Raw genomic sequence first — 21,389 nt, 5'->3', positions numbered from 1 at the left:
CTGGCAGATCCTTTCACTAAAGCCCTTCCGGCGAAAGCTTTCGATCGACATGTGGAGGGAATGGGAATCAGATGTATGGTAGAAGATATGGCAGCTTAGTCATTAGTATAAGTGGGAGATTGTTGGAGTGTATACTGAAAGCTTAAGCTTTGTAAACATTCATTATGAATAAAGAATCACATTTGGTCAAATTGTCTACATTTAGTTGTAGTTGTTCAATTAATTTATACTGTAGATAACATAGTATGTGGTGTCACATGCAGAAGATGATGTTATCAGTACCTTATAAATTATAAACAGTAGCTCACGACCAAAATGGAAAGGAACAAACCATTAGAAGGTTGTAGTGTAATTAGGTATCAATTTATCTTGACTGTATAATTACACTAGTACACTTAGAGTGTATTGAGTAGGACCATTTGAGGTCGTTTCTTTTATACTGATTTTATAAAGAAACAAAGACCTCGGTTATTATGGAAGTGTGTGCTCTTAATCCTGATATAATAACAAGCACATATATTTGATATTTATTTCTTTAATTTATCAATGGGTGAGATTTAGTTCGATAAATCAATAAGCCCGATAAGTTGGGAAATGGTATCACTTATAGTGTGTGTTGTTGATTATAGAAGGAAACTGTGTCCTAGAGATACTAGGTTGATAATGTCCTCAAGAGGAGCTCATAAGGATTGTCATGTTAAACCCTGCAGGTGGACTTAGTCCGACATGATAATAAGGTTGAGTGGTACTACTCTTGGACTAAGATATTAATTAAATGAGTTGTCAGTAACTCACTTAATTAGTGGACATTCGATATCTTAAACATAGGGAGACTAACACACTCATAATAAGAAGGAGCCCAAAAAATGTAATTTGGGATTGGTGCGGTAGTTCAATAATAGTTCTCTAGTGGAATGAATTATTATTGATAAAATTAAGTTGTGTGTTCGGGGCGAACACGGGATGCTTAATTTTATCGGGAGACCAAAACCAATTCCTCCTCTCGGTCCCTATCGTAGCCTCTTATTTATAGAGTACTATACCCATCTATACCCACCTTCTATACCCATCAATAGGGGGCTGGCCAAGCTAGCTTGGGAACCAAGCTAGGGTCGGCCTAGGTATAAGATTGGGTGGCCGGCCCTAGCTTGAACCCAAGCTAGTGGGGGCCGGCCAAATTAAATTAAAAAAGAATTTTAATTTTTATTATGTGGAAGATATAATTTATTAAAGAGAATTAAAATTAAAATATCTCTCTTGTAAAAGATTTACAATAGATTAAAGAAAGAGATTAGATCTCTTTCCTTATTTGTAGATTGGCGAAATATTTTATTTTCTCTTTAAAAATTATTCACATGTTGTAAAATTAAAATTATGAAAATTTCTTTTTATCAACCATGAAGAGATATTTGAAGAGAAATTTTAATTTTAAAATTTTCGGAAACAAATTAGGAAGTTTTAATTGTTGATTGAAACTTGTCCAATTTGTTCTTCATGATGTGGCCGGCCACTTGAATTTAATTGGGGAAATTTTATTTTATTTTTCTCAATTAAATCATGTCAAGGAAATTAAGGAAATTTTATTGTAATTAAATTTCCTAATTTGCCTAGGCCAAGGAATATAAAAGAAGGGGTGAGGGTGCCTTCAAGAGATACAACCTCTATTATTTCTCTCCCTCTTTTGTTCCTTGGTGTGGTCGGCCATCATCATCATCCTCTCCCTCTCTTCCTCTTGTGGTGGCCGAATACTTCATCCCTCTTGGAGTTCTTGTGGTGGCCGGATACTACTTGGAGAAGAAGAAGAAGAAGGAGAGAAAGCTTGCATCTCTTGGAGCTTGGTTGGTGTTTTGTTCTTCATCCTTGGTAAAGCTTCTTTGTGGCCGAACCTAGCTAGGAGGAGAAGAAGGTGGTTGGTGGTTTCTCATCTCGGAAGATCGTTGCCCACACAACGTCCAAGGTTAGAAGAGGAATACGGTAGAATATCAAGAGGTCTTTCTAGAAGGTATAACTAGTAGTTTTTCCTTTACCGCATCATGCTAGTTATTTATGGAAATAATACCAAATACAAGAGGCTTACGTTCTAGTATTTCGAATATGTTTTTCGATGTTGTGTTTTTTTTTGTTTTATTTATCCTTGTGATTTGATTGTTCTTTTCGGTTAACCTAAAGTTATTTTAGGAAATTAAATATTAGCTTTCTATAAAAGGTTTTGTCTAGTCGGTGGTGGTTGCTCCCATATCCAAGAAGGTCATGTGCCTCGCCACGTCAGTACTGGGAACCAATTATGGAAATTAATATTTAATGGAATTAATAACTTAAGGTGATTTGGGTCGAACGTGTTAAGTTCCGCAGGAGACTCAAGTCAAAACCTAAAAGAACGAATAGATTAAGTTTTGGATCAAACGTGTTAAGTTCCGCAGGCGATCCAAAATTTAATTTAAAAGAACACATGTTAGCTAGGAAAAGGTTCAGACCTTTGTACAAAATTTTTGTACAATGGAACCTCTAGGTTTTCCGAGTAGCAACCATCAACTTGTGCTTGTAGGTGTTCCCAGTTCTAAGTCTTCTTCCTGTCAACCTCTAAGTCAGCTCGTTAGTAGTTCACTACCCATCACTTCCAGATGGGATCATCCAATGAGCATGCAATTGTAATGAATTTCAATGATAATTTACTAAACCACGTATGCAGATTTTTTGTAATCATATTTTGTAAAATCATGATTCTACGTAGGATCAATTTGGGGTTAAGATCGGATCGGTTAAAATCGGATCGTAGAATCATACGATCCTACTAAAAACCCTTGAAATTTTATGGTACGTGATTAATATTTAGGAAAAAATTCTAAAAATATCATTTACATATAAATAGATTAATAATTTTACATATACATACATCGTCGACACTCGACACCACATTTGACATTATTACATATATAAATTTAAATTAATTAGTATTTTAATTACCATTCTAACACAATAACACTTGATAATATTTATATTTTTCATATAACAAAATTTAAAAGTATAAAATTTCTACTAATACAATAACAATAATCACATAAACTACAAGAATATTTCCTTGGTTCATAAGATAACTTAGTTTAAAGGTCAAAAAAGCAGCTGACGTAGTAGAGGCTATTGAAAATTTGATTCAAACATGAACGTCAGAGTTAATCTTTTAAAGATATGTTGATTCCGTAGAATACTAGATAATAGACACCCCAAAATTCATCATTTTAGAAAAAGAAATAATGGAATATTATTGATTAAAAACTAACTCAAAAACAGTTAAATAGATGTTTAAATAGTTTCAAAACCCTAATCCTAACTCTACAAAAGATGAAAATAACTAAAATTATAAAATAGTCCAAAAGATGATCAAAAAGATTAAAAATCTTTTGGCCTTCCAAAATTAATTTAAATAATATTTTTTAGTCTAAAACTAAGAAGTTAGGGGTTTTACTCAGTAATCAACTATAGATATCTAAACATGCTTCGATTTGATATACTATAGGTCATGTGATTTAATTTGAGTGAAAAGTTATGATCTTTCAAAGCTTCTACCGATCCCACTCTAATCCTGTTTCGATCCTGTTATGATCCTACTAATCCTGTTATAATTTCACTATAAAAAAAATCCTGCATGATTTATGATCGATCAAGTGTTCTAGATCATAGGATAGTATGATACTACGATTCAGAATCGTGATTTCGCAAATTATGTTTGTAATATCCAAAATATGTATTCAATTTTTATATTTATCAAAACATATAGTAATCTATATTTATGTTCCCTAGTTTATTAAGTTCTTCAATTGATTTTTAAATTTAGTATGCTTTATTGTGATCATAAATTTTCTATGCTCTCATATTATATATTCCGACAAATTCAAAGTTAGAGTATCCTATAGTCATGCCTTTAGATTTAGATTCTATATCTTAAATTTAGATTTCACGGCTTAAATCAAAAGGTGTGAATTTTTAAAATGTTTGTAATGTTAGGATAATTTGATATATCATTTAAAAAATTATATTTCTCAATTTGATGGTGATGTTGTGTATATAGCTTTTCAAAATGACGTACGAGAGTGGTATGCAAACCGCGTCATTCACAGCAATTTCGACGTAAGATTGCTTGCATCATTCTACTGGACTTACAGATGGTGATGCCAATTATGTTACCTAACATTGTCTTGACTTCAACCTTGAAGTATACAGAGACCACTTTCTCTCTTTTCTAATCTAATGCATAGCGTAGTAGACTTACTAACGCTCGAAGTCTTTGCCAAATCTAATTTGGCAATCTCGAGTCAAAGTCCATCGTTTTCTTTCTCTCTCTATACCTTTCTTCATTGACTTCATTCATCAATTTGGTGACATAACAACCATGACATAAGCTGTGATGACGTTAGCTAGTTCATATGGTCCCCTGCTTAATTACAGACTCCGTTCCGTTTTGTCAGTTAGCAGCTGAAGAATCTAATGGAATATTTATGGATGCAACCAATCACTCGGCCCTCCCATCCCATCATGAGTAATGATATGCTCAAATAAAAAAATTTAAAGATAGATATATAAAATCATGACTCATTATTTCACTTTTTGTGGGCTCCATTATTTTATATGTCTATCTTAAATTTTTCTTTATATTTTTTTCTTTGAGCATATCATTTTTTTCTCACCTGATTTTTTGAGAATTAAAATTTATGGAGAAGAGATGTGATCTAAGTAAAGTTGAGTTAATGATATATATAACTGTTAAATTGGAGTATTTGAACCTTGTCATTTGAATAGTCCAGTCAGTTTTGTGTTGACCAAAAAATCTCGACTGCAAAACGTGTGGGTCGAATATGTTTTCCGTGTTCGATTTTTCGTTGTTTCTTGTGGACGAGGGAGGGTTCTTAGGAAATTCATTGTTTATTAAAAAGGTAAATGTCGTCGCCTGAGAGATTCGAACTCTCGCGGGGAAACCCCATGTACTTAGCAGGCACACGCCTTAACCACTCGGCCAAAGCGACTTTGTTGTAAAGTTAGTGTAATAATTTAATTTCTTTTATTTTAAACCAATATGATAACTTGATTCTGAAGTGACTGGGGCTAGCTCATTCATAATTAATTAAATAGATTTCTCACTTCTCCGCATCATATTAGAAGTGCAAATGAATCAAGTCGTTCACAAATAGCTCAATTAAAGCTCAACTTGAGCTCAAATTTAACCGAGCACGAGCTGGTTCGTTTAACATTCAACACGAGCTCGAGCCGGCTCGTTTAACATTCAAGTCGAGCTCGAACTCATTTAACACTGATTCGAGAGCTCGTCAAGCCTTATCAAGTCAAGTTAATTTAATATTTTAATAATCAAATTTATTATTACTTTTAAAATGAAAAATAAATTGAGGAGTTTGTTGTTAGAACATGTCATTTGATATATTTAAGGTCCATGATTTGAATCCCACTTGCACAAGTGTTTAATTTATTTTTTCAAGTCAAGCTCGAGCTTGACTTGAGCTCGGCTCGAGCTTCACTTGAGCTTGACTTGAGCTCAAACTCACAAGCAATCGCTCATAAACTGTGATGACGTTAGCTAGTTCATATGGTCCCCTGCTTAATTACAGACTCCGTTCTGTTTTGTCAGTTGCAGCTGAAGAATCTAATGGAATATTTATGGATACATCCAATCGCTCTGCCCTCCCATCCCATCGTGGAGATGATTCTTTTGTTGGAGAATTAATGTTTATGGAGAAGAAACGTCATCTAAGTAAAGTTGAGTTAATGATATATGATGCGGTGATTAGGCGGGCCCCACTTTATCGTCGTGTGTAGGTCAAAGTTAAAATGATCAATGAGTAAATGTTGTTGGCCGGTCGGACGAGACATACACCGATTGGGGGTTGAGCATCGACTCACCATTTTGGGCACAAGGAGTAATCAAACCGACGCTCAAGGGACGTATAGAAGCCGAGCCGAGCGGCTTCCTCGCTCAGCCTAATAGCAGACTTGACATCAGTTGGGCGCGCAGATAGTGAGATGCTCGCCGAGTATGTGGACGGGGGGCTTCATGCCTAACGGCTATCCCGTTCGGCCCGATAGCGGACGACACAGACAGTGGACTTTCAACCGAGCTGTTATCCTGTTCGGCGTGGTAGCAGATAACACGAATATTAGAATTCTGGTCGAGCAGCCATTTCGCTCAACCAAGCAACAGACACAGCGGAATGTCCTTCGACATCCTTTTAGGAGCTAGTGCCGTTGACAGGCGGCATGGTCAGACAAAGGATCATACGAAGGAAGCTTCCACTGTCACTTCAAAGATATGCTCGGCCTGTTAAGGTACTGTGTCAGGGACACTTTACTGACATATATTTTCATGGAAAGCGTGCCCACTTTAAGATGTGTGCACACACGATACAGGAGCCTTATATAAAAGGGGGTCCAGGTATCGACGGAGGTATGCTTCTCTCGCGATTTCTATTGTTGTGCTACAGTTCTCACTACTTCTTGCTTCGCCGAGACTGACTTGAGCGTCGGAGGGTCATTGTCGGGGACCCCTTCCCTGGCTCGGCACTAACCCTGCTTGTGTTGCAAGCATGAGCGAAGTCCACCGGAGGTCAACAAGAGTGTCACACCCCCAGCATCCGTCTCTTTGACGTTCGAATAGGATAATATTTAGCACCGTCTGTGGGAAGGTCATCTGAATCCGAGCTGAGAAGATGGAAGACGCTGGACGACTAATGTGCGCAAATATTATGACCGTTTATGCATGTTTTAATGCACATTCACTTGCTTTATACGTATATATATTCTTTACATGATCGCATCTTTTATCATGTACTCATCATATATACTCTTTTGTTCGGGTATCTGCTCTTTGTTTGGTTTTGTGTTGACAAGGACAACTTTCGGAACAAAAACAGTCGATGCACCGGAACGAGCCAGAGAACATGGCCGTGCAACCTCGCACGACCGTGTGGCCAAATAGAAGAGGAGTAGTGCATGGTCGTGCAACTCTTGCACGGCTGTGCGACCAACCAAAGGCAAATCAGAGCATGGCCATGCAAACCTTCATGGTCGTGCAAACCCTGTACGACTGTGTCCCAGGAGCCGAGCCCGAAGTTCACACTGCCGTGCCAATTGGCACGGCCATGCAGTGCGACTAGCAACAAGAAAGGGCACGACCGTGCCATATTGGCACGGTCGTGCCGCCGTAGCCGCGCCCTAGCCTATAAAAGGGTTTTAACCCTTTTCCTCAAAGGGGAAGCGAGGCGGGAGCAAGCCGCCAGAGAGGGAACCACCTTGGTGTCGTTCCACATCATCCAGGACCTCCGTCCAACGATCCTTCATCACCACATTAATTCTAGAAGCAAAGGATTGGATACGAAGATCACTCGTCGTCGTTGAATAAGCATCCTTTCTCTTTCTCTCTTCTTGTTTGGGATTGTATGCTTAATTACATCATGTCTTTGGGTTTTTCTCCGGCATCTATGGAGTAGATTCCTTGTTCTAGGATTAGGGAGTAGTTGTGGATCGGTTTGTTGTAAGACTCGTACTTATGCTTATATTCTTTGGATGATTTTGCTTGCTTTGTTTCAATTGTATATTAATTGATTTTGTAGGAATTGCTAACCTCATAGAGAGATTATCTTAGATCGTGCACCCGAGGGCCCTAGTGACAGGGGTAACCTGTTCTCTTTGGGCGATGTTGAATAAAGTGGATTTTGATTCCGGGTTTCATTTTTTACAAAATTTGTTGAGAGCGGCTAAAGCATCTTCGGGGATGATAGTGTTTGATGGATTGATCACCCAAATAGCATTCAATCTAGGTTGTGAGCTTGATGGATTAGAGGTTATTCATGGTAATGACAAGATTGACATCGATTCTTGTCTTGCGATGAAGATGATTTGTCAGGATGAGAATGAGTTTGCCTTCCCTAGGAACAATGATTTTTCATTACCCCTTCCTTGCCCCGAGCGCACTTCAGTTCGCAACACCGCGAACTGGGTGATTACTGACTTAATCCTCGAAACTGTCCCTTCCATTATAGAAGAAACTGAGCACTACCAAGAGCCCTCATCATCAGGATTTCCGCACTCTTCCGGATATTCGGAACCTCCTAGGCATTCTTTTGCCTATGGTATGGGACCTTCAAGATTTAATTTTTCTGACTTCTGTGCCTCCTTAGACTCCCTTCATGCGAAGTAAAATATCCAACAACGATTGTTGGAGGGTCGCTTCAAGCTAACTGACGACCAGTTTAGGGAGGTACCACTACAACAAAACTATTAAAAGACAACGGTTAAAAACCGTTGTCGTAGGCTCTTTAAAACCATTGTAATTGGCAGTGTTGTTAAAAGTGGGGGGCTATGACAACGGTTTTAAACCATTGTCTTTGAATGAAAAGACAATAGTTTTTGCAATGGTTTTAAACCATTGTCTTTGAATGAAAAGACAACGGTTTAAAACCGTCACTACAAGAAAATTGGGATTCTATAACACTTAAACGACAACGCTTTTTATAAAAAGCGTTGTCTATTTTTTTTAACAACACTTTTCACTAAAAGCGTTGTCTATTTCATTATTTTATTATTAATATACAACGTTTTTCTAAAAACCGTTGCCTATTAGTGATTTTTACGGGTCAAAGACAACACTTCGTAAAAAGCGTTGTCTATTAGACTTTTTTTTAGTGTCTACGACAACGTTTTTTAAAATGTGTTGTCTATTGTTAAGTTCTCATCTAAATCTTGATTAATACAAACCGTTGGATCTAAATCTTGATTAATACAAACCGTTGGATCTAAGTAAGGAGTAGAAAACCCGAACCCTTCTCCCAACTCCTATCTTCCGATCATTTTTATCCCGAACCCTTCTCCCAACTCCTCATCTCACGCGACCTTCTCCATCCAACTCCTCTTCGGCAAACCCCTCTCTAGCGAACCCCTCTCCACAAACCACTCCTCCGAACTCCTCTCTGTCAAGACCACACCTTCGTCAAGCGGCAGATCCCAGTGCTGAGGTGATCGACCACGACAGATCGACCCATCTCTTCGCCTCCTTCGCCCCCGACGTTGAGGTAGTGTAACCACAGCAGATTTCCCATTTCAACTGGTTGGGAGCTTCCGGCGAATAAAGAGTGGCCATGGAGGAAACGAATTGGGGTCAGTGGAAGAAGAGGAGGACACGTTGATTGTCTAAAGGAGACGAAAGCAATCCGAGAGAGCAGGAGCCGCGCGTTAGGACGGAGGCGGCAGAAGATGAGGGATCGCATCGTGGAATGTGGATTGAGAGAACCTCTGGAGAAAAACCTGCTCTCGAACCCTAATCTGAGCTAAGAGAAGAGAATGGCATCCCGCATCTGTAATTCTTTTTGTTTTTTTACGGGTCGCGTCGGATAAGGAGTTTTTTCTTTTTGCAAAGCCCAATGCGGCGGCCAGTCTGCGATCTCCTCTCTTTTGGCGTTGCCGATCACAGCTCGAGGTGGTCTGCTTGTCCCAGCCAGCCATGGCGATGGTATCGGCCTATGAGGATGTGGAGGAGAAGACTCAACCTCAGATCCCCAACAGCAAAGTGTTGGTAATCGGGGCAATCGGGAGGCTAGGACAACAACTGGTGAAGGCGAGCCCACCTTCGTCCTCGTGCTAGAGATCGCCTCTCCTCGCGTCGAACGATCTCTCCTCCTCCGATCCTTCGCCAAAAGCAGCGTCACTGCTCTGAAGGTTGCTCCTGGCCATCTTCTCCCCTCTCTATCTCTTTGATTCGATTTTGTGCAAGCTTAAAGTTGTGTTTTTTCTTTTGCGATGATTGTTCACTTCTAGATATCTGGGGCAGTCATGATGGTAACCACATTGTAGTGAAACATTGATTCCTGTGTGAAGAACAAACAAAGCAACCTTCAATTTTGCTGATTACCTCAACTTCTTGAGGTTGAAATGGCCAAATCATGCAATTTGTCTCTTCATACATCCAAAATATCCCTAGTTCGATAAGCTAAACTTTGTCTTTCCTAATTATTTAGATGGCCCAAACTTGTTCATTTTGGAAAATAATCATACTAGTGAATGGTGGATTGAGAGGCACATCCACTGTTTTTTATTTTGTTTAACACCCTGTTTGGAAATAACTTAAGTCATGGAATTGAATTGAATTCCATAAGGAATTGAATTCAATTCTCATGTTTGGAATGAATTGCAACTTAAGTTATGGAATTCTTATGTTTTACCATTTTATCCTTCTCTCTTTTTTCTTTTCTTTTTTTACAAAGAAGAGAGAATGAGGGCACAATGGACATAATATGGAGAACTGAATTCCCTATCTAAATCATACATAAAGAGGTGTGATTTACTTTTGCCTTGTTTGATGGAATTGGAATTGAATTTCATATCAATTCTTAGCTAAAAAATCATTCCAAAGCATGGAATTCAATTCCAATTCTAAAAGGAATTGAATTCCATATCATTCCAAACAGGCTGTAAATGTGCCATCAACGAGTTTTTGTCAAACCGATCAAAGAATGTCTTTTTTGGCTAGATTGTCTTAGTGAAGACTTCCTAGGAGTCTCAGATGGAATATTTGTGTGCTTTGGAGTTGAGAGAGGCCATCAAGAAGTTTCAGCTTGCCAAAAAATACGTAGCAATCGAAAAACATATCATCTTGACTAGAAAAATATACCAAACCCTCCTGTGAATCTCGGATGAAGTTGTTGTGTTTTTGAGTTAGGTCTTTTAGTTGAAATGATGCTCTTTTCCCTGATTTCCCATTTCATTTAATGATTGTGCCTCTGCAAGATGTACTGCTTCAGTTGGCTCTAATCCTGATCACATTCCTGATTGTTCTAGTGCTACAATTTGATGACCAATTCCTGCGAGTTTGTTTCATTTAATGACTAATTTTATTCATTTAACTGTTATTGGAATTTTCTTGTTGTAGGCGACTGCATTATGTGATGATGACGACATTAATAGAGCTATTATGTGGAAGAAAGGACGAGTCACCAAAGAAGGTGGCTTTGAAGGAGAGGATTTGATAAAAAAAAAAATACAACAGATTGTAAGCAAAATAACAATATGTAAAAGTACAATTTTTATTGAACTGATAACTCTTTTAGTAATAATGCTTTTTAATGTGTGTTTTCCTTCTTTACTTCGGCAGACTTTGTGGTGGTAGTCATGTCCAAGGAACTGGTTAGGTCGGCAGCTGCACAGCAAGAAGAGCGCATGCTATCCGCAAAGTAGTTCTTATTGAATTTGTATAATTTTATAATTTCTGCTTTTTGCTTTATAGTCATCCAAGGTATGAACTCTAGATCTCATTGTGTTTTCTAGGCTTCATCAGATGGCAATGCTGGATTTATGATTGATATGTTAAAGTAAGTACAAGTTTCCACCAACTTGTATTTTTCATGTTCAAACTTGAAAGTCTGAGAAGTTTCTCCTTGGCATTCTGAACTTCTAATTGAATTTTCATCTATTTGTATTTTGCCATGGACAGGGAGTGTGGATTATCTCACAAATCAATAATTTTTGTCTTGGATGAGTTTGATCTTTTTGCTCAGGTACGTGTAGTAACTTTTAGCCACTTATAGAATTATGTGCAAGTACTTCTTTACTTGCTTGTGTTCCCTTGTCAATCCTCCTTTGTTGTTCCATTTTTATGTCATTATGCAATGTCTTTGCCTTATTCTAAATCTTTGAGCTTTTTGATACATGTGTATGCAGGGGAAACAACGTTTACTTTATAGTTTGCTTGATGTAATGCAAACAATGACTTCACAGGCTGTAGTTATTGGTGTTAGCTACCGACTGGTATGTAGTCTCCACATCTCTCACTTTTCTTTACATTCATATTCATGTCAATATACACTGGGCCACCCACATTTTTTAATCTCTTTTAAAAAAGACAAGTAAAAGGAAAAATAAGGAAACATTAAAGTTAAGAAAGTGGAAGGAAACTAAACAATTGTTTTTATGTATATTATTATTCTTATTATTCCACTTTTTGACTCCTTAATTTTTCTTCCAAGCATTGCTGGTTATACTTGATAAAGCCTCATGTCTTTCAAGATGCAGACTAACTTCTTGAAAAAAGAGTCTAGTGTAGGTTTTGTCCCAGTCTCAAGCCGACAATCCTTTTTGATCAGTATATCTAGTAGAAGTAAGCATGCAGATCGTTGTCTTAGAGGCCGGCTAGCTATTTTGTGTTTTTTTTGTTTTAAATTCGAATGTCACTATCTACTTTGAAACAGAACTATTTAGTCTTTGTGTATAGTTGAATTCTCCTGTAAATATTAATACTTTGTAATTGAATTCTATTATTTTGGTACGAGTTTGAAATCATTAGTCGAGCTAATTAATGTTATTTTATATGTCCAATTCGAATCTAGACATGATAAAAGAAAATTAATAGTTTTGTAAATATAAAAAAATAATTTTGTAAATAGATTTTTTTTTAAAAAAAAGACAACGCTTTTAAAGCGTTGCACAAGTGTTGTCTTTGCCAAAAACCACAACGCTTTTAAAGTGTTGCAAAAGCGTTGTCTTTGCTACAAACGACAACGCTTTTAAAGCGTTATCTTTGAGTAGACTTTTAACAACGGTGCTTTTAACAACGCTTTTTCAGCCACATAGATAATGCTTTTAAAGCGTTGTCTATTAGCTTTTTTCTTGTAGTGTGTTGTTATTTAGAGTATTTTTACTGCTAGTTACAACCGTTTTTGGGGCTACGACAACGGTTTTTAACTGTTGTCTTTGAGGGTGATAGACAACAATAACGGTTTTAAACCGTTATCTTTTAAATTATTATCTTTTAATACCAATATATCATATTTCAATTTAAATATATAATAATGAATCATAATCAAGAAAGAAGATCCCCCACATCAATATCATTCAAAATGTTAGTTATACAAGAATTACAATCACAAAAGAAGAAACATATCTCATGTTAAAATAAAATTTATCTCAATACAAATAAACAAATAAACTCTATTTACAACTAATGAACAATAGCCAAAAGACTAGAAACTTTTAATGGCGGTTCATGCCATCTAGGATTGCACTTAATTATTATCAACCCAAGTCCCATCACAATCTTCAACTTGTAGGATTTCATTGGACTCCTCTTTCTCACTTGCTTATTTTTTCACACCAATCTTTTCCAATATGAAGTTGGTGTCGAAGACTTGATAAGGTACTGGGATGAGAATGAGAAGGGAGATGAGGAGGCAAGCCAAGCCAACCTTGAGGGAAAAGGTCACCCTGTCTATGTCCTCTCTGGCAAACTCCCACACTTCCATCATCAATTTACTCATTGGTATCGTGGCTTTGCCATTATGATTCTTGGTAGACTTCTTCATGTTTTCTGATTGTGGTGTTGCGTTTGGCGGCAAGCAAATGTTGATCTGAATACTGCTACCTTTTTTCCGTTCATTGTAGTTCTACATATAAGAAAACAACATAGATAGTACAAGTATACAAGAAAATTTAAAAAACAAAAGTCTATCTATATATCTTACCTGAAGAATAGGGTGATTGTTGATGTATATGAAGCTAGCTCTTTGTTGGTGCTGAAATGAGTGAATGGAGAGATCGACATCGGAGAGCATTTAAAGAGAATTGGTAGATGAGATCATGTTAGTGCAAGTATATGAAACAGTGGGGTAATGACTAAATTTTAGTTTAATGTGGAGAATGATACTTGTTAATGATAGAAAGAAACATGCATTTAGTAAACATGTGTAGACATAATTTGATGATGTGGTCATGGATGCTTGAGAACAAAATAATGTATTATAGATAGAGAATTAGAATCATGAATGTGTGGTTTGCCATTGACGAAACATTAATTAATTAGCTAGCTACTTTTTGCTCAGCATGGTTCCATCATCGTGCCTCCTCAAAGCATGTGGAATAACAAGACAAACAATATTTATATCTGGAACAAGTAAATTTGAAAACTTGAATATGATTCTACTGAAAAACACTGAAATTTTCAGCGTTCACCATTTATTTTACATGGAATAAGTGCATCTTGTGCCCAAGTTGTTATATTATAGGTTTTCAAGAACCTTAAACAATTCATCCATAACACCTAATGCAATATTTAAATGAACATGAGATTAAAAGTGTGTGCACAACATGATAATAAAAAACTTTTTGTATCCACATTGTGTAAAATAGCAAGATTCCTACTAAAAAGACTCATCTCCTATGGGGCAAAAGTAAAACAAGACCTCATATTTTTTTCTTGCCCTCTTCCTAATCTCCACCTATAGATATATAGAGTTAAGGAGACTAATCATATAGATTCGATGGAAACAGCATATGCAACCACCTTATCACATACTAGCTGGTATCTATGTCTATACCAATAGATCCAATTTTAGGTTAACCATACTAGTTTGCATTAACAATAATTAATGAAGAACATTGTGAGTCCTCAATTTACTAACATATGACAAATAGACAATATTAAGAAAATAATAGAACTTCTTGTCATTTACTTGATTTAGTTTAGGGAGTTGAGAGTACTTGGACTCAGGATAAGGAAATTAATAATTTAAAGAAAAACAACCCTAGCTATTAATCTACTTATATTTTCTTATTATCAATTTGAATGCATAATACTAATGCTATATGAAGTTGGAAATGTAAATTTTTGATATCTTGCCAATTATTAGTGATATGACTAATGGTTGCAACTTTATAATTTTACTGACCATAACCTTATATAGTAGTGTGTGTACCTTTGAGGATGATACTATTCCATGTAGTCTTGATTATCAGTTGTCACACTATTTTGCAATGTTAGTGCTTGACAACACTAGTAACAAGGATCAACATGCGTATAAGAATTTCTGCTTCAAATAAAAGTGCAATTCATACAGGAACATAGACCAACATGTTCCATATAAGTCTATTTTAACTGTTATGTTTAATTAATGTATTTAATTAATTATGAAAAAAAATAGATAAAGAAATATAGATTGTTGAGTGAATATTACTTGTAATTGTCAAATCTTGGACAACATTTGATGTTACTTGGAACGTTGGTGGCACACTAGGAAACTTTGTCAATAGAACCTGCAAAATATAAACATATATTAGAAGATAAAAACATCCAAAACAAGGTCATTATCCCCTTAACTAGTTAGGTTTTTTATTCTACTATGAAGTATTACAATACAAACATGTCTGAACTTTAAACAATGTAAACTAACCCTCATTTAAGTAATTGTATTTGATAAAAAAGAGAAAGGATAATAAATCATGCAATTAAATTTGAATATAAAGAACACACTTTACATTAAGCTAACAGAATTTTTATATTGATTCTAGCAATCTCTTGTCTAAATGAAATATTAATACTTTGCATGTGATGTTCATGTTAATAAGAGGTTTGTATATTCATAGATTATTGTACAAAATACAAATAACAAATAGCAGGCGTTTCTAGGAAATTCCTAGATTATTGTACAAAGAGTTATACCTCTTTATGGTGGATGGAAGTGGCAAGGCGAGCTTAGCCAATAGCCACAAAGACCAAGATTTCCTACAAAACAATGCAAAAGTAGAAAAAGAATTTTAATTAAAATGCCCTAACGATCAACCTCAGAAACGAGAACATGAGAGATTAATATGTTATGCAATGAGCAACAGAAGGTGAATTCTTAATAAGGAACTAATGATCAACCTCATTCATCCTTCTCCTTGTCAATCAAGAAGGACTTAACTATTGAATATATAAGGATACTTAATACTATTTATGAGGTTAAGTCCTTCTTGTCTTGCCACACAAGAAGGACTTAACCTCATAAATAGTATTAAGTATCCTTATATATTCAATAGTCTCAATTAGAAATAACAATGCTTGATAACCACAGAATGAAAAGAAAATTATGTTGATTTTTTTCCCCCATTTATTATCAATAGAATGCTATATAAATGTCAAATGCATCATTTTCCTCTCCTACCAAATAGCATTCATACATTAGAAACCTAAATTCTTCTCGAATTTACTCGGCATACATTAAAGCAAACATCATATTGAATTCATATACTAATAATGATTATTTTGATGTCTTCAAATGAGCACCCTTTTAGAAAGAATCCACATTTTTAAGATTGACAAAGTTGCAGAACAAATACTTTCTATGAAGCTGGATCAAATAGCTCATTTAGCCTGAACAATTATAGTAACTCGTTGGATCAAATACTTTCTATAGAAGATGGAATTCCACCAATTATAATAACTAAATAAGAACAAGATGAGTTGAGCTAGAACAAAGTCAACCGTTTGACACAATCAGGTTAGCAAACCTAACAAACTGCCTTATTTGCGACAATCAACAACCACTCAAGTAAATCAGAAATATGACAAACCTCTGCACTGCCTTTCCTATAAAGGACTGAAAGCACTGCTTTAATCAAAGATCACTGCACTTAGAGCAAGATAAATTGGAACTAGATTAGATTAGGTTATACAAAAGTTAAGTACATTATGATAGTTCAGACTTTTACCATTAGACAAGATAATGAAAAGTTGATAATTTTTACGAATTCTTCGGGTCCAAATAGAAACTACAACAAGGGGAAAAAACGGAAAGGAAAAGAGATAATCTTGAGTTGCAGATGCAATTCCCTTATTCACCATCCTCTTCATCCTATTCATCATTCAACAATGTTTTATTTATAGAGACATAATGTGGAAAATAGTTTCTTTTTTATTATTATTAGATTGCAGACCTCTTCTTCATCATCCTCATCGTCATCATTCACCTCGGATTTTGACTTGCCGGATTCCTCGCCTTCTTCTTCTGCTTCATCTGCGGCAGCAGCACGACTTCATCCTCCTCCACCAGATTATGAACCAGATAAAGGTGAATGATTAAGTGATTCGATACTGGAGTTGTTCCACAAAAAGCAGTGAGTTTGTGATCAGCACCTGGCCTTTGTTGTAGGCAACCATGGTTTTGGTGTAATCGGCTTTGAGCTTTGCTGCCTTGGCTACGTATGGAGCTTTCTCTTGCAAAGGAGAGATTGTTAACGGTTGTTCGATTGAATTAGCAAATCATGTGTTGTTATTGATTACTTACTTCTTCTGTCAAAGATTTCCACTTGTCTCCTCCAGCTTTAGCAACTTGTTCGGATCAAATTGATGCATTCATTATGGTGGTAAAAAATCGAAGAGAGAAAAAAAATCAGTTATGAAGTAGAAAGATCTGTAGGGGAAAGGACGAGGAAAACTAACCGCTGCAACTGACTTGTTATTATGGTTCTTTTCCTTAAACATCTTCCGAAATTCTTCCCTGCCGAGCTAATCGAGTGAGCAATGATGTACAAAGAAGGGTAAAATAAATCGATAAATGAGATGCGGAGGCGAAATCATAAATCATGAGCTAAGTCAGAGCTTGAAGTTAGCAGAGCTAAGTCAGTATATTCACCACCATACATCTCTAACATCAAATCACATTTTTAGTGCAACTGATGGTTAGTGTAGTTGGTTTTGCATTCATTGTGCTATTTCAAATCTATTATCTTTGCCAGTCTTACCTAAAAATATACGATTTGTGTAAATAGATTATAGTCATTGTGAGTATTGGAAAACAAAAATATAGCTAATATCTTCTCCATTATTATTTAGTAGAAGCGTGTTTCTACCATTAGATACTTAACTTACACTGAAAGATTCCTAAACTAATTTCTACAGCATCAAGCTCTAGATGAGGCAGACTTATCTAAAGAGGCATCATATTTACTATTGAATTTATTGATACAGGCTTGAGATGAGCTTGGTTATGCTTCAGCTTTTGCTTATTGTATTTCAGAAATAAATTATTTAATATTGTTTCAGAACTGCAATACCTGCTTATTAAGGTTATAATTGCTCAAGCTTGGATCACGAGTTCTTTTCAAGCCTAAAGAAAATTCTATCTGTAAAAATAGCTTTAGCCATACTATTTCCTAAATATGCGTCTAGGTTTTCCATGGCAGCCATAGTTCGATAAAGCCGACCCTCTCCAAGATCAGCTAAATGGACAGTTTTGAGAGTATACACTTTACCATTTCTAGCAGATCGATTACAATTTTGACTAGATCTAATTAAATCACTAAATGCGTGCAACAGCATGACAATGCGGAAGGAACAAAAGGGAAAAAGAGGCTCACATGATTGGAGCACTTCATGGGGCAAACCTCGGAGTGCTTGGAGAGGTTGGCGGTGAAGCGGAATCAACGCTTAGGACACACACACACACAAATCACATAAATAATGAGAAATCATAAACTTTACCTTGAGATTAGGGTTCTACGGCATAGGAGAGGAGGAGCAATCGATCAATGGGATGCGGAGGCGAAAGCGAAGAGGATCAAAAGAGAAGGCGAGGAGGGGTTTCGTAGATGGGTTCGCTAGTGTGAAGAGATAAAGAAAGAAAAACACGGCGTCAAAAAATTTCGAGGAGAGGGAAAGAAAAAAACGCAGCAGCAAAATATGGCGAAGGGGAAAAAACAGCGAAGGGAAAAAACAACGACATTCAACAACACTTAATAGATAACGATTTTCAAAAACAATTGTCGTAATCCCTAAAAAATCACACATAGACAACAATTTTCAAAAGTTATTGTCGTAGCCTTTAAAAACTGTTGTCGTAGCCCCAAAATAGATAACGGTTTTTAGAAATCGTTGTCGTAGGCCAAAATAACTACTAAAAGACAACGATTTTTGTTAAAATCGTTGTTAAAAAGAAAAAAAACAACGATTTGGTATAAAACCGTTGTCGTTTGAGTGTTGTTGAATGAGGATTTTCTTGTAGTGTACAGGATCATTTCCAGTTTACTAGAGACTTCCATAGTCAGGTGACAGGGTTTGTTCAGGACTATGAGGTTGAGCAGGAAAGAATGAGGAATTTTATGGATGATATGGATATCACTAGACAACAAGTAGATGCTCTTTATCAATATCATCAACACCTTGACCATCTTCTTGGTATGCCTAGATTTTCCCCTGGCACACATCGGGGACCCCCTTATCCCCCACCCCTACCACCGTATTGATTTCATCGGGACGATAAAAAAGTTTAAGTCTAGGGGATGTTGTGTCCGCACAACCTGAGTTGAGTCGAATTTTCTTTTCTTTCTACATATTTTTTTTGTTGTTTTGCATACTTTATTAGTATGCTTTGTTTATTCGCATTTTATTAGTTTCATATTTCTATTTGCATCTCATTTGCACTTTGCTTTATTTATTCGCATTGTATGAGTTTCATATTTCTAGTTTTGTGGCATATTTGAAAACATCAAACCTTCTACTTTTTCTGCTACTTGTCCAATAGTAAAATGACTAGCATTTTCTTAGTTCATGTGTTGTCAAGATAGTGTTAGTATGTTTGGTATATCTCCTTTCTCTATTTTTAGTAGCACGAAATAAGCTAAGTATTGTATGAAGTTTGATATAAGTTTTGGCCTAACCTTAAGGATCTTATTTTCACTACACTTAAGTACTTAAGCGTGAATAGTAGAAATATTTTTGAAATAGTTATGATTCATCCAAATTGTTTAGTACTTTTGTTCTCATGGTGATTTCTTATTTACATTTTGGTTACTGGATTACCTCGGATCACGGAAACTCATTTTAAAAAATCTAAATCCCAACATATTCATCCCGCATTTGTGTTTAGTGCTACACCTCTTTAGCACCAAAAAAAAATTTGAAAAAGGGATAAAAAATAATTGTCGTGAGTGGAAACTAATAATTCACCCCTTTGAAACCGAGTTAGGTTACTAGGCAAATGAATGTTATGTTTCTCTTGATTCTGAGTAATATCCTTTGAGACATTGTGTAATTTAAGGAAAACGAACCAAGTGTGTGGTAGGTAAGTGACTATCACCGGGAACATTAGGAACTCAATTGTATGACGACTTAACTAGGACAGAAAATTGAAACTTGAAGAGTTTGAGTTACTTATTGCACCGAGCACAAAGAACTTATGATTAGGTCATACTTAGGTTACTCCACAATCGTGCTTATCAATGAAACTAGTTAATAGAGTTAGGCGAATGCACTAGGGATTATGAAACACTGCCTGGCGCTCATGAACATAGTTTGCAGTGTTTTACTTGAGGACAAGCAAAGGTTCAAGTCTGGGGGTGTGATGTGTGTAAATATTATGATCGTTTATGCATGTTTTAACGCACATTCACTTGCTTTATACGTATATATTCTTTGCATGATCGCCTCTTTTATCATGTACTCATCATATATACTCTTTTGTTCGGATATCTGCTTTTTGTTTGGTTTTGTGTTGACAGGGACAACTTTCGGAGCAAAAACAGTCGATGCACCGGAACGAGCCAGAGAACACAGTCGTACAACCTCGCACGGTCATGTGGCCAAATAGAAAAGGAGTAGTGCACGGTCGTGCAACTCTTGCACGACCGTCCGGCCAACCAGAGGCAGATCAGAGCATGACCGTGCAAACCTGCACGGTCGTGCCCCCCCCCCCCCCCCCCAATGACCGAAGCCAAGTAAGGAACGGTCGTGCAACCCTGCACGACCGTGTCCCAGGAGTCGAGCCCGAAGTTCACACGGTCGTGCCAATTGGCACGACCGTGCAGTGCGGCCAGAGACAAGAAAGGGCACAGTCGTGCCATATTGGCACGGCCGTGCCGCCGCACCCTTGCCTATAAAAGGCTTTTAACCCTTTTCCTCAAAGGGGAAGCAAACCGGGAGCGAGCCATCAGAGAGGGAATTACCTTGGTGTCATTCCACGTCGTCCAGGACCTTCGTCCAGCGATCCTTCATCACCACATCGACTCCAGAAGCAAAGGATTAGATCCGAAGATCACTCGTCGTCGTTGAATAAGCATCCTTTCTCTTTCTCTCTTCTTGTTTGGGATTGTATGCTTAATTACATCATATCTTCGGGTTTTTCTCCGGTGTCTATGGAGTAGATTCCTTGTTCTAGGATTAGGGAGTAGTTGTGGATCGGTTTGATGTAAGACTCGTACTTATGCTTATATTCTTTGGATGATTTCGCTTGCTTTGTTTCAATTGTGTATTAATTGATTTTGTAGGAATTGCTAACCTCGTAGAGAGATTATCTTAGATCGTGCACCCGAGGGGCCCTAGTGACAGGGGTAACCCGTTCACGGACATCTAGGGTATTTCCTCGAAAGGAGAGGCAACTTCTCCGCAAGAAAGTAAGAGACCAAACCGAACCCTTACTTCTATCCTTAATGACATCAATTAGAGTTGCATTCTTGTGATCTACCGAGACACCCTAGTGACAGGGATTAACCGTAATAGGATTTCACAGGGATCTTCTTTATTTAGTGCTTAAGGATAGTAGCTTTAGCTTCCGGCGAATGCATGTTGATGGACAATGAATAGAGGATATAGC

At 36.8% G+C, this 21,389-nt stretch overlaps 1 long non-coding RNA gene and 1 other non-coding gene across 2 annotated transcripts; one reads left to right on the top strand and one right to left on the bottom strand.

Annotated features, from left to right (window-relative positions):
- Positions 1-4,936: 4,936 nt before the first annotated feature.
- On the bottom strand, positions 4,937-5,018 carry TRNAS-GCU. The gene has a single exon. It is a non-coding gene; the product is annotated as a tRNA-Ser (tRNA).
- Positions 5,019-11,346: 6,328 nt separating this feature from the next.
- Positions 11,347-11,756, top strand: LOC122012780. The gene is made up of 3 exons (XR_006120321.1): positions 11,347-11,363; positions 11,486-11,549; positions 11,713-11,756. It is a non-coding gene; the product is annotated as an uncharacterized LOC122012780 (long non-coding RNA).
- The last annotated feature ends 9,633 nt before the right edge of the window (positions 11,757-21,389 follow it).

The sequence above is a fragment of the Zingiber officinale genome, chromosome 8A, assembly GCF_018446385.1.
Source record: "Zingiber officinale cultivar Zhangliang chromosome 8A, Zo_v1.1, whole genome shotgun sequence".
NCBI classification, from domain to species: Eukaryota; Viridiplantae; Streptophyta; class Magnoliopsida; order Zingiberales; family Zingiberaceae; genus Zingiber; species Zingiber officinale.
Note: the sequence above shows the minus strand (reverse complement) of the source record. Positions and strands in the feature narration are given on the sequence as shown.